The sequence below is a fragment of the Natator depressus genome, chromosome 1 (assembly GCF_965152275.1).
Source record: "Natator depressus isolate rNatDep1 chromosome 1, rNatDep2.hap1, whole genome shotgun sequence".
NCBI lineage: Eukaryota > Metazoa > Chordata > Testudines > Cheloniidae > Natator > Natator depressus.
Window position 1 is genome coordinate 195,807,112 of NC_134234.1, and position 13,017 is coordinate 195,820,128.

At 41.0% G+C, this 13,017-nt stretch overlaps 1 protein-coding gene across 1 annotated transcript in view; it reads left to right on the forward strand.

The window, feature by feature from the left end:
* COL8A1 (collagen type VIII alpha 1 chain) overlaps nt 1-13,017 on the forward strand; it is a 115,565-nt gene that overhangs the window by 70,845 nt on the left and 31,703 nt on the right. Inside the window, exon 2 of the mRNA XM_074973509.1 lies at nt 5,429-5,554. The gene's annotated coding sequence lies outside the window, so the exon portion shown is untranslated. The remainder of the gene's footprint in view (nt 1-5,428; nt 5,555-13,017) is intronic.

The window sequence follows — 13,017 nt, forward strand, 5'->3', positions numbered from 1 at the left end:
ATTGGGGGTAGGAGCAGGTCATATCCAAACTTTCCCAACCAAATGAATTTGTGACTGGCTTTCACCTTTCTGAAAGGCTGAACCAAACCCCAGACCCAAACCCCTGCAAACTGTGGGCAAGGTTAGATCCCGAGCTGAACTTTGGAGCTCAAAACAATGAATGAGCATAGATTCACTATACAAAGGATTGAGTATCTCAGCTGTTCAGATGAGGACGCCTACTTGGCAGGATATAAGGCTGAGAGGCAAATGGCAATCAGGGAGCAGAAGATGCATCTCCAAGACCCAGAAATGAGACAGAACTGGTGCCAATTCGCATCCCTTTATCCTACTCAAGGGATGAAACACACTAAGTACCCAAGTACTGTACATTATTTTATCTTCTATCCCTTGAGTGGGATAAAGGGGTGTGACACTGGCTTTTGTGTTACTTTCTTCCCTTGGCTATTTGAAATACACATACTATATTCGGACAGGTTTCAGAGTGGTAGCTGTGTTAGTCTGTATCAGCAAAAACAACAACAGGTATCTGATGAAGTGGGTTATATCCCACAAAAGCTTATGCCCAAATAAATGTGTTAATCTTTAAGGTGCCACAAGGACTCCTCGTTGTTTATACTGTATTCTGTCCATTTAAAACATGACTTTACTTTTCTCATCTTTGTTCTGTTTGCAAGAGGCAATGGATGTCTGTTGAGCCCCCTTTTCAAGCTCCTTTCATCTCTGCTGCCTCTTGGCATAGGGATGGAATGGGGGATTCTGCCCTCTACAATCTTCTCTTCCATATTCTCTCCCTCCACTTTTAAGAAAGTACAGTAGAAAGCTTTTAAACACAGATAACCTGATAGTACCAGTATATTACTCCTAGCACAGCTATTCCTTTAGGATTTATGCGTGCCACAGGCGTTTGTAACGTCTTGTCACATCTCTTCATGCACTAGTTTAATCTCCTATTAAATGTTAACTTTCTGTGCATATTTTTCAAAGAACACTTAGAAAAAACTTCCAACACAGTAGCAATGTATATTGAGCAATGCAATCATAGCTGCACAAGTGCTGAGGGGGAAAGGCAATAAGTTATCTGCTGAAAGCTGACCCTCTCTCTCTCACACACACACACAAGCAATCTAACCCTTTGCTCAGCTCAGGTGACACAAAAAGGCAGGAAAACAGCCATATATCTCCAGCTGGAGATTCCCCAGTCAACTCCTATGCAACCCCTAGCACAGAGGGTGTGTCAGGGGTTGGGGATCATGCTCTGGCAATAGCTGCTTGGAAGATGGCCCCTTGGGGGAGCCATAGTCAGCCACAATAAAGTAGAGCTAGGCTGCTCTAGCCAGCTATGGGACTGGCATAGAACTAGCCCCAGAATCAAGAAGCAGCAGCTGGCTCCCTTGTCGTCCCCACTCTCAACTGTGGAAGCTGTGTGCAGCTGAGATTCTCGGCCAGAAAGAGGAGAATGCCTTTGGGAAAGTCAGGTTCTACATACACCATTGAACCCCAGGCTGGGGGAGTTTTCTATTACTCTTTTCTGCATATTAACTTGTTCTGATTTCGGATGATAAACATTATTACTTGAATGGGGGAGGGAGGAACAGTGCCTGTTCTATGTCTGGTAAATTGTCCCACTTGCCGTAGATCCTCAACAATGTGATAATCCAAAAAGGAGGTTCAGATTACTTTGGATAAGTGCCCAAAAGTTTGGATACTAAACTGAAGCTTTTTCTATATCTCGGAGTCTGCACAGACTAGAAGTCTCATTGTCTGTCTGTTTGACTCACTGTCACAGATTAGGACATTTTGTGTCTAGCTTCTAGGTTAAGTTACTCGTTATGGTATATGGTCATATACAATAGGATCCATTTAAAAAACTCAGCATTTACCAAAAGTTACCACCCCTCAGTTTATGAACATAGAAATTCAGAGACTCAGAATTCTGGGTTTGATTCCAGGTTCTGGAGGGGAGTGGTTATAGGCACTTCTGATCCTGTCCCCATCCTGACCCTCCCCCCCCCCCCCCAAAAACACACTGCTGTCCAGCCCCTCCCTCTGTCCTCAATACTCCTCTTCTATCAAGCTCCCCCTCCCATTCTCTGGCTCCATCCCCTGCGTGCCAGCAGGAGATGCATTGAGAACACAGGAGAGACAGGTGTCCCTAAGTCTGACTGCCAGATGCTGGAATGGATGATGGGGTAGATCATTTGATAATTGCCCTGTTCTGTTCATTCCCTTTGAAGCATCTGGCACAGGCTACTGTCAGAAGACAGGATACTGAGCTAGATGGACCACTGGTCTGACCCAGTGTGACCATTCTTATGTTCTTATGACAGACTCCCTGCTCTCTGTTCCTGCGACTAGGTGCCAGACACAGGAAGGAATAATTGCATGGAGAGTCCTGCTCAGTCCCTGCCATCCTAGGCTGGAACATGCTTAGTACAGATGGAATCTTATAAGAAGTTATTTGACAAACTCTAATGAGTCTCTCCTGAGCATGTGCAACCTGTGATTTTCAGAGGCTTATAACTTGGCCAGATCTGGGTGCATTTTCACAGGGATAAAATAAAAGCACATTCTTGACATCAGGACAATCCCCCTTGCCCCATTTCAAACTCTTGTTCCAAACACCAAGATGCTAGAGACTCTCAACAAAAAGAAATCTCATTCTCAGGAAAGAATGAGCCATTTTTGCTGAAACTTTCAAAAAACAAAATCAGTCTGAGGCAGACACCTGGAATGGGGTATTTCAGTCAGAAAGATTAAAGTGTGGCAAAATTATAAGCAATTGAAAACAGGGTGTTATAATGGGAAGTATTAGGCAACCTTAACAAAAGCAATTGCTACCAGCTCTGCCTATACTAAAATAGACTAAACAGATAACCCTGATTAGATAGATAGATAACTGTAACGGGATAAATATATTTCAAGTGGGCTGGAAAAAGTTTGAGTTAAAAGGAAGTCAAGTTATTTTCTGTTTTAAAATATAAAATTGGGAATGAGTTTTCTTTCTGCCCACTCCCAAAATCTTCATATATTTAGGGATGCTTTAAGATATTGGTTTTCATTTGTATCTCCCCATAGACTTTAAGATCAGAAGGAACCATCGTGACCATCTCGTCTGACCTCCTGCACATTGCAGGCCACAGACCCTTACCCACCTACTCCTGTGATCCCTAATTTCTGGCTGAGTTTCTGAAGCCCTCAAATAATGATTTAAAGACTTCAAGTTTCAGAGAATCCGCCATTTACTCTATGCAAACTAGCAAGCAACCCATGCCCACACTGCAGAGGAAGAAAAAAAAAAAAAAAAAAACCAAAACGAAACAAAAAACCAGGGTTTCTGCCAATCTGACCTGAGGGAAACTTCATTCCCAACCCCAAATATAGTGATCAGTTAGACCCTGAACATGTCAGTAAGACCCACCAGCCAGAAAGGGGGGAAGTATTCACTTAGTAACTCAGAGGCCTGCCCACCTAGTGTCTCATCTCTGGCTGTCGGAGATATTTGCTGCTAGCAGTCGCAGATGGGCCCATGCCATTGTAGGCAGTCTCATTTGATCATTCCCTCCATAAATTTATCAAGCTGAATCTTGAAACCAGTTAAGTTTTTTGCCCCCATTGTTCTCCTTAGAAGTCTGTTCCAGAACGTCACTTCTTTGATGGTTAGGAACCTTCATCTAATTTCAAATCTAAACTTGTTGAGCGCCAGTTTATGTCCATTTGTTCTTGTACCAACACTGGCCCTTAACTTAAACAACTCCTCTCCTTCCCTGGAGTTTACCCCCCTGCTTTATTTATGTTTGCATAGCTAGTAATGTGCTATAGCTAAAAAGGAGACAAAATAAGAAATATATTTTGAAAAGTGCTCAGCTTTAGTATATTATTGGTTCTATAGAATCTCCTAGTACTCAGATTTTAAAACAAATTCATGACTCTTGACAATGTAAAGATGGGCCAGGAACATTAGAGACTTGGAAGAAGGGTTTTCCATTTCTTTTCATGTGGTTTCATGGCAGCCAGCCTTAATGTTCTGCTGGAATTGGGCTAGAAAATGAACCATCCGTGGGAAGCAGAGTCTTATTTGTTTGCTTTTCTAATTTACCAAACATTTACTTATTGTAATAAGAGCAGCTATGGAATTTTTCAACTTTTTTTTTTAAACCAAAAAATCCCCTGCTGATTCATCAAAACCAAAACTGTTAATGAAACAGAGTCAGTTTGATGAATCTCCTGCATCAAAATAATATTGAGAACAAGTTTTAAAATTATCAAAAATGACCGGTTTTGAAATGTTCTAAATGTAAAATTTGTTTCTAATGTCAAGATGATTTTTTGTTTTGAAATTTTAGTAAATTTAGACTAAAAATAGTTAAAGAAGATCAAAATTGAAATTAAACATTCCAAGATTAACAAAACAAAATGTTTTGATTGACCCAAAGCAAAAATATTTTTTGATTATCAGTTGCCGAAAAATTCAGATTTTAACTTTTCATCTGATTTGGGAGAGGAAAATTTTTCAATATCTCAAATGCTTTTGAGGGATGGAAAAATCAGTTTCTTGCCCTCCTCTAACTGGAATATGGAAATTAAGCTGCTAAAGAAGAGATTATTAATTATCATTATTGTAATCTTTTTAAGACCTCAGTCCTGCAAGGTGCTGAACTCTCTGACCTTGATCTAGCAAAGCACTTATGCATCTGCAGTTTCATTGAAGTCAGTGCTCAGTAATTTGCAGGACTGAGCCTGAATCCACAGGTTGAGTCAAAGGTCACTGAAGTTGATGGATTCTCTTAATTGACTTCAGGGGATTTTGGGTCAAACCCCTAACACATCACTCAACAGTATGGACATCTAAGCTTTCAGGTAACTCAGCTTTTGTGAGAAATTCACAAAATCCAATTCAAGAGCGATAGTGTTTTGCCACTGTTAATGGGGGACTTTCAGAGGCAATGACCTACTGTCATTAATTTTTGTCTTAAAATTAATTACAATAAGCCATTACCTTAAAACAGGCTTAAATTCTTTTGCATTCTGAAAAAGAAGCAGTGCATGCTCAGTTTTATTAAAGGAGAGCTCAGTGGTTAAATACTAGCATTCTCTTGTTGCCTGAATGTCCAGCATCCTCATACTTCAAGTTCAGTCCAGCAAGGTGCCAAGCATATCACACAGAGATCAAAGCCTCTGAAGAACCAGTGTCTTTTCCAAGCACAGTGCACACACAAGAGTCATGTGCTTTTATTGAGGTAAAGAACATAATGGAATATTGCCATCTGTTTCTTAGCCACTTGGATTTGAAAATCTTGGTCAATGTTTCTTGATGTCTGTGCAAAAAGGATAATACTTTATGTTATTTGTTATTGAGAGTGCCCATATCTTTATTTATGGTCTAAATTCTAACCTGATGTTTTAAAATACAACTAACTTTTTGTAGGTGCGGATTTGGAATCAACAAAATATCTTACTCCACTGACCTAAAGCAGACACAGAATCCAGGCCTCTTAAGGTGAACCACAAGTGCCTTTGATCCACTGTACTGCCCTTTTCCAAAAATCTAAATGTAAGTATACCCAGTTTTGACACTCCAAATGACCTATCCACAATGACTAAGCCTGAACACAATTGGTTAAAGACTCAAGCAGTCATAAAATAATCACTTGGGTCTTCCACAGGACTTGCTAAGTTACTCAAGTGTTTGCCATATGCTGTTTGAATTTCAAGTAGAAATTCCTCCACTACAAACCTTCTTTGCACTCAATCTCAGTATGATTTTTTCAAAGAATTAAAGAAAATACCCCATTGGGGAAATCTCCTAAATTCAAAGTGAGAAAAAAATATATATAATTCGTAGCTCTTTGTGTAACTGTTAGACTTTTGTGTAACATTTTGCATTTTCTCCTGCTTGTTTAAAGGATTCTGTTAATATTTTCTCGGGTTAGGGAGGGATCAGTTACGGGCTTCATTGGGAAAGGATTTTTTTCTATTGAGAAGGGTAGCATGCACAGTAATTTTCTCTTGGGCTGACTGAGGGCTCTTTAGAATCTAGTGAATCATGATTATTATATACTTATGATATCCATACTGTGAGAGAGAGTCGGTGTATAAAAATCACACAGCAGCGTCACTCTAATGTTGAATATCTCTGAGTAACAGCAAGTAGATGGTAAACATCATTTTGAGCTTCAATGGAAAAGTTTCTTACAAGTAGACATTAGCTCATAGTATCCACAGTCATGACTATTATGTATTCTCAAATGTGACTTTTGGAACTAAAAATCATTGTTGCCTAATAAGATACATTATTATTTTATTTAATTTAAAAAAATCCATTTGTTGAGAATGAATCATGTAAATACCTCAGATGTTTCACTATAAGAGAAGGAAAAAGCACATCTGATTGTTTTGATCTTTTATAGAAAAAGGTCCAATAGAATTTAATTGGGATGAAACCAACAGCTTACTATAAAAATAACTCTAAAAACATATAGAGCTATGTCCTCAGCCTTGGTTAGAGACACACACACACACTTTTTGCACCTGTTCCACCTCCTCAGATACAGAGGCAGGGCCAAAGTGTTGTGCAATCCTCAGTCAATGGAGCTGTCCCCACTGACCGTCCCACTCAGTGTAACTTAGTGGCCCTATGTCTTCCCCCCCTCTTTTAGGGCCAGGTAGCAGAAAGGTAGATCTTTCTCACAACTTTGAGAGCTTGGTGCAACTGAAGGATCCAACCCCAAAAATTTAATAGACAATGAGATCCTTTCTACAGAACGTTTGAAACCTCCTATTGAATTTATTAGGCCTTTCAAACCTTGATCCAAAATATAGTCAAAGCCAATGAAAAGATCCGCCAGTAGGAATTGGATTGGGCTCTTATTACCTAGCTATACATTTCTAGAGAGAGGTTGGTTAAAATAGTATAAAGACAGGTTATTTTCTAGCCAATTTCATAGGAGTTTTCCATAGGGATGCTACCGTGTTATTCTTAAAACTGGTTATATAAGAACTACTGAATATTTCATCAGATAGCTAAAAATAAGAATAATTAGCACATAGTTCTTTTCATCAATAAATTTCAACATGCTTTGCAAAGATGAGTAAGCATCATTATCCCCATTTTACAGAAAGGGAGGCTGAAACACAGAGTTTAAATGACTTGTGCAATGTCTCAACAAGTCAATGGCAAAGCTGGGAACAGAACTCAGCTATTGTGACTCCAGTCTAATGCTTTATCTACAGCACTGTGTTAAGAAGATCAAAATTAATGCCTTCTCTTTTCAGAAACGTGTACATAAAGTAGAATAGCATTGTACATTTTCAAAATTTTGGTGAAAAATTATGAAAACTACCATTTCCCCCTTTTTCTGACCTGTTCCAGTGCACAGAAATACACCTAAGCTATAAAGTTCAGATCTTGATAGAAACCTGGCCAGAATTCAAGGATATTTCGATATAGAGCCTGAAAAAGCCCTCGCCCTGTCTTCATAGGCAGTCCTGAAAATTTTCAAGCTTGGGTATCAGCTGGTGAAGATGTTTGAAAGGCATTTGGATCCAATAGAATTTCTGAGCTCCAACCAAAACCAACATTTTAATTGTTTCAACTGAAAAGGGGTAGGGGGTGACTCAGCAAGTGGGTTTCCTGTAACTAAATATCCCCCCAAACAGTTCTGCTGGGTTTCCTTTATAAAATACAAAATATAACATATGAATCTTCCTTAATCGCCGGCACTTATTTTAGTATGTCATTTTAAATGCAAAACAGGAAAAGGATGCTCAGAAGAAACCCTTGGGGATATCAAAATATTGTTTGATGACAGTTTTAAATGCTTGACATAATAGTTTTATATGTAAGAATATCAAATCACCTGAAAGTAATTTCTAGACTAGGAGATTTAGGTTCTTTAAGTAATAAAGTATTTTAAAATGCAATTATGCGTGCATCTCACTTGTTTCAAATTACCTATGCTTTATTCTACTATGGTGTTACCCCTACTCAGCTGTCACTAAGTGGACAGATGCACTATTTTAATAACATTTTTTAATTAAAATATTTGAAAAAGGCCATTGAAATGGTGGGGGGAGGGCAATCCGAAAAATGGCCAGGATGAATAAATTTAGCTTCCCAGACATTCTCTAATTTAATCCACAAAGTAGAGGGAAAATATATTGGGTCAAATGCAGATATGCTATGAACAATGGGGAAAGTAGCTGTAAGTGTCTGGGGGTCTTAAACTGGTTTAATTTACCTGCCCAGAATGAGATGTTTAAGTGGAGAGTAGGGCAATTGCAATTTATGTATCCTTATGGCCTCCTGTCGGTTTCTTTTTCAAAGGAACTCCCCTCTGTGGCCCCTTAGCATACAGGTTTCGCCAATTCAGTCCCCTCTGTTATACTCATCACCTTGTCTCCATTCAAATCCGGCTTCTTTGCCAACACCCTCATGAAGTTTAGTTTGCCCTGTCTTCTCCGTCAGGCTCTGGTCCTGTGTTAAGATCAACTCGTGCTACGTGACATTCAATGGGACTTAGTCACTTTTGAAAGAGACAGATTCCTAAATCACTTAAGTACTGAACAATTTATCCCAGATACCCGACTCCCATTGACTTTATATAGGAGTTGCGACCTAACTCCTTTAGTCCCTCTTGAAAATCCCAGCCTTATACTCCTTTCACTGGTACTAGTTGGAAGAAAATTAAAGGGGAATTAGAAAAAGAAAAAAGTTGAGTAGGAGGGGGGAATAAATGGTCTCTTTCCCCCCTCAATTCAAGCAGTGCTGTGAAATAGTTTAGAAATACAGTCCCCTTTTCTCATTGGTGAACGTGTTTCCTTCCTCAGCCAATGCAGAGGTTATTGTGAATAATCACAGTGTGTTTTTTTTTCTTGGTCACTCAAACACATTTAAAACAGATGCAAATGGAAAAGGCACAAAACAGACTCTGCTACCACTTGGTGAGGATACAAAGGTACCTCATGAATGTGCAGTAGATGGGATGCAAATCACAGGGACAAATCTTCTTCACCCTTTGCAGAAGCAAAACACCCCCTAACAGCGGAGCAGTGCAGTTATACTGCCAAGGGAAGAAGGCAGGGGGTTGGTGGGGATTTGGGGAGGTTCTATGTCTGCCTGCTGCTCTCACAAAGAGGACGGTCATGGGGAGGGAAGGAAGGAAGGTCTGGAGGGACCTACTGCTCCAAGAATCCTCTACTTCTCCCCACATTGAGACAGGTACAAAGGCTTTTGCAGTCAATACAATGGAATAGTGTCCTTGCAGTGACTCTGTTTTTCTTCAGTGCCCTGACAGGAGGCCACTGATACCCCCAGCTAAATTACTTAGGATTTTAGCCCCCCCGCTCGCTAAGGGGACTGGGGTGTAGGAGGGGGTGAGGGGTTTGTGATGCAGGAGGGGGAGGAGGAGGAGAAGAAGAGTGTACGAGGGTGCTGGGACCGAGGGGATTGGAGAGCAGGAGGGGGATCAGGCATGCAGGCTCTGGCCAACACTTACCTCAAGCAGCCACCATGCCATGCGGCTCCTGGGAAGCAGCCACCATGTCCTCCTTCAGCTCCTATGCAGATGCGCAGCCAGCTGGCTCTGCGTTCTACCCTGTGTGCAGGCACCACTCCTGCAGCTCGAATTGGCCAATGGAAGCTACAGGGGCACTGCTTGGGGCAGGAGCAGCATGTAGAGCCCCCTGGCTGCCCCTACGCATAGGAGCTGGAGGAATATGGTGGCTGCTTCCTGGGAGCCGCGTGGCGCGGAGGCTGGGAGGGAGCCTGCCAGCTCCACTGTGCGGCGGCGCCAACCCGACAATCAGTCAGTCAATCAGTCAGGGGTGCTGACCAGAGCTGCCAGCTCCCTTTTCAGCTGGGTGTTCTGGTTGAAAACCAAAACACCTGGTCACTGTAGGTTCTGGGTACTTTGAAGTGTATGGTTTGTTAACAGGTCATTCAGTAACAGCAGAACATAGAGAAAACAGAGGTGCAATTAGGAGTTAGTAGCTATGGAAAAAGCATATGCAGTACAATGACCAAGGAAGGATAACGCTTTAAGTGCAACTTCTTCTCCCCAAAGCCCATAATTCACTTAAATGTGTCCAACCAATTATTCCTTATGAAAGAGCTTTTGGTGAGATCATAGTGTATCTGTTACAGATAAATATATTTGCTATGCATCTGAGTCTCCTAGGAAATCTTATCTTTCTGTTCCTGTTTTCCAGACGGTAAGCTTTCAGAGACAGAAACAGTCGTAATACCTGTCTTATACAGTGCTGAGAATATTGTCAGTGTTTGCCAACTGACTAAAATTACAGAAGCACTTAAACAAGAGATACGTAACTTAAACAGATACCGATATTAGTATTTGAACCTAGTCGGATATTGAATTGACATGCAGCCACAATATTTCTTACACAGGGCTAAACTTTCTGAGCACTAAACTCACAAATACAACGTAGCTGCTTTGAAAATTCTAAAATGACAAACATACATTTAAAGATTTGTATCCTTTAAAAAAGAGGAAAGGAAACCCTGCCATATTCTACATTAACAATCACAATTCATAATAGTGTTACCACTAAACCAAACCCTGCTTTCTTTATCTAGCTGGAACTCCCATTGACTTCAACAGGTTCTCTTCAGCATCCTTTTCAGTGATTTAACATGAGAGAATGAATGCTGGATAGAGATGCTGAAATCAATCAAGTTTTAACTGAGAAATAACTGTAGGATTTCACCACATGTTTTGGACAATTCCATTAGAGTACTGCCATATACAGTATGTTACATAAGAGGTACTGCTGGCATAACTCATGCCACCTTGCCTGCGTGACAGCTATTTTTGAAAAAGCTCAATGTGAAGGTTACAATTTCGAGCCTGAAAAAGCTGGAAGAGATTTTGGAATTTACTCAGACAAGTTCTCCCACCTTTCATTGTGTTTGGGAAGCGGTCACTAATAAGTAATGATCTAGAAAGGGAAAGAAGAGTGTGACTAGCTTGAAGCCTGTATAATGAAGCCTAAATATACCTTGAGTTTAGTGAGCAAGTTCACATTCTGCAGTGAAAGGTGACCAGGAATGCAGGCATTCTTGGTGTTGCGTCTTTGTTCTCTCTATATATATATATATGATATTCCTGCCACACACCATTTGAACTGAAGTGAGGAGATTCTCTTGTCTCCTGTGGGGCTCATTCTCCTCGCTGCAGGTTATTTCACCGCCTCCTCTAGGAGTGGTTTAGCTCTGCTTCATAAAATACGGACAGCGAGCTATTTTTTGCTTTTGGAACCTACCAGATTTTCACCAAATGGAACAAGGGATATATCTTCAGAATTTCCTCAGACAGTCTTTGTCCTCTTAGGAATTATGAAATACAGTGCTGCTGGATACATTATTTCAGGACCACTGAAGCAGTAGTCCCAGAGGCAACAATAAGATACCTCCAGATAAGCCATGTCTGAGGATGGGCTTGCCCTGGAACTGAGTTGCAACACTCAGATGCCTCCCGGGTTTTTACTAAGCAAATAATAAAGATAAGAGATTGTAGGTGCCTGGTGCAAGCTGAATGTGTGTGTGTGTGGGGTCATTTCATCACATGAAGGGCAAACCCTTCATGTTTCTATTCTCACATATTTTCATACAGTGGGCATACAGTTGTAGCATGATGTAGACTGTCACCATTACACTTAAGGCCAGATTTTCAAATTTATTTAAGTGCCTAAAGACTTAAGCACGTATAAAAATCCCAGGAGGCACCTAACTCCCAATGGTGCTTTTGAAAATCCCAGGAGGCACCTATCTGCAGCTTTAGGTTTCTACATTCCTTTGAAAATCTGGCCCTTAGTGCTCAGGCAGAGGGAGGGGCTGTGTATTTGTGTGCTACTGCTCTAATGTCAGGGAAATTGAAATAGAGGGAAAATGGAGTATGTTTAAAGAAGTTTTCATGAGGAAAAACTAAATCTCTATTTTTCTGACTTGGTTACTCTTCATCCATAGCACATCCCCTTGTCTTGCTTTGGCTTTAGGTAAACACAGACCAGTGAGAAGATTTATTTATTGCTCCAATTCACTCCAGCCCCAGGCATTAGAACTGCCAAAAGGATGGAGAAAGCAAAGGGAAGCTGTAGAAGCTATTTTTAAATTACATGTCATGGTTTCTAGATGCCCTCGTTCCATTTATTCCACCAATGCTTACCAACTCCCAACCCTCATTGGACAGATTTCCGCAACAGTCTCAGTCCAGAGTACCAGGCATTAATTAGAGAGACAGAGACATTTGGGTCTGTATCAGGATTAAGTTTGGCTCAGGTTTGTGTTCAAATTGTGCCAGGCAGGATGGTGACTGCCCAGCTATGGTTGCTCAGAGGAATGGGACTACCACAGCAGCAGCTTCTTCTTAGTTTGGGGTTCTTGCTCCAAGGAACAAAAAAGAGTCTATCGAGACCCTCCAAAAATTTCCTGTCAGGAATAAACTGGGATCAAAATAGTCCATGAACTGGGTCATGCTGCACTTCGGGGAGGTACAGTCATCCAGTTGTCAAAAGGACTGGTAAACCGAAAAAAAGCCCTGTGTGGGCTAAATAATCAGGAAAAATAATCCCATTGTGACTTCTTTGGCACTTGACTCTCTCCCCCTGCTCTTCCTCACTGCACCTAGGACCAAGTGTCTGCTTGGGCTAGCCCTAGACGATGGTATTTAGCTGCCCACTTACTCATTAATGCTCTGTACAGATAAGACAAACTCCCTCCAGGTAGCCCTGTCTTAACTGTCCCTTTTCCTGTTATTTCCCCTTTCTCCTCTCTCTTTAGCTGGATAGGGAGGCCCTTGCCTCTAGGTTTAACAGCTGAATAATCTGAACTAAAATACATGTTATGGAGCAGAACGTCTCCGAGATTAGGACAGTGTGTAACTTTACCAAGGTAGGAGAGGGTAGGGAGCGTACACGCTCTCCTTACAGTATGTGAGGTCATATCAGGGCTCAGACTCAACAAAACCAAAAGTCTCAAGCTTTCCATCACTGGGAGATTTA